Source organism: Hylobates moloch, unplaced genomic scaffold (genome assembly GCF_009828535.3).
Source record: "Hylobates moloch isolate HMO894 unplaced genomic scaffold, HMol_V3 SCAFFOLD_39, whole genome shotgun sequence".
Classification (NCBI taxonomy): domain Eukaryota; kingdom Metazoa; phylum Chordata; class Mammalia; order Primates; family Hylobatidae; genus Hylobates; species Hylobates moloch.
Window position 1 is genome coordinate 1,175,728 of NW_026652314.1, and position 1,528 is coordinate 1,177,255.

Genomic DNA, 1,528 nt, shown 5'->3' on the forward strand with positions numbered 1-1,528 from the left:
TTAAACTATTTTCTTAAAGAGACTTCCTCCACTGCCAGAGATCTTGAATAGCCTCCTGGTAAATCCTCCGGAAGAAATTCTTTACATAATTGAAGAACTTGGCTTCCACTTTGGGAAAAGAAACACCTTTTTCTACATTTGCTTACATTTTTGCTTTAATGTCTTCTACAGAACTAGGTCCTTTTGGTGTTTTAGGAGTTTTTTCCTGTTTTTTGAAAAATTCTTGTCCTTTTGTTCTTGGTGTTGATGATGGTTTTGTCTTTTCTATTCTGATTTGATTTTGTGCATTTTTTGGCTGGAGTATCTTGTATAGATTTCTTCACTGGTGCTTTTTCTTCAGTTTCCTTATCATCAAAATCATCATCACCATCATCGTCTTTATCATCACCATCTTCATCAGCAGCAAGTTTTACTTGTTTCTGTGGAACCTTGCTACCACCTCCAGTGGCAGACCGCTTTCCAGATATACTTGAGTCTCACATCCTCCTCCTCTTCATCTTCTGACTCTGCATCTTCCTCCACAGCTACTAAGTGCTGTCCACTAATATGCACTGGCCCTGAACCACACTTCAACCGTAAGATCACTGGTGGTGTTATTTCAAAGTCCCCAAGGGAAACCGTTGGCTGTACAGACATTTTCAAAGTTGCCAGTGTTACTTTAATTGGACTGCCTTCGTAATTCATTGCCTCTGCTTCAACAATGTCCAATTCATCCTTTGCACTAGCCCTTAAACTGACCGTTCTTAAAAATAACTGGTGCTCATTTTCATCATTATCCACCTTAAAGTGGTAATCTTTGTCGGCCTTAAGTTCACAACCGGAAAGATAGTTCTGGGGCCTCAGGGGGCTCATGTCCACGTACATGTCCATCGAATCTTCCATCAGGTGGCGGCACGCACTTAGGTGGGAGAGAAGGTGGATGGATATAAATAACCACTGCTCAAGAGAACAGCTGCGCAGGACAGAATCACACAGGGGGCGGCATCTTTATTTTTTTGAGGATTTTTTTTTTTTTTTTTTTTGCCTAGAGGAGAGCAAAGAAACAGGACAGCAGCTAAAAGAAGAGGAAGTTGGGTATACATATATGTATGTGCATATATACACATATATAGAATATATACATATATACACACATATATAATATATATACATATATAGAATACATATACATATATATACACATATATATAGAATATATATACGTATATATATAGAGAGAGAGAGAGAGAGAGACGGAGTCTTGCTCTGTCACCCAGACTGGAATTCAGTGGCACAATCTCGGCTCACTGTGACCTCCACTTCCTGGGGTTCAAGTGATTCTCCTGCCTCAGCCTCCTGAGTAGCTGGGATTACAGGTATGCACCACCACACCCGGCTAATTTTCATATTTATAGTTGAGGCAGGGTTTTGCCATGTTGGCTGCACTGGTCTCAAACTCCTGACCTCAGGTGATCCTCCTGCTTCAACCTCCCAAAGTGCTGAGATTACAGGCGTGAGCCACGATGCCTGGCCAAGAGAAGAATCTTTT

The 1,528-nt window shown here is 41.0% G+C and overlaps 1 pseudogene; it reads right to left on the reverse strand.

The window, feature by feature from the left end:
* Window positions 1-5: 5 nt before the first annotated feature.
* LOC116463501 (nucleophosmin-like) lies at window positions 6-882 on the reverse strand (annotated as a pseudogene).
* Window positions 883-1,528: the final 646 nt, after the last annotated feature.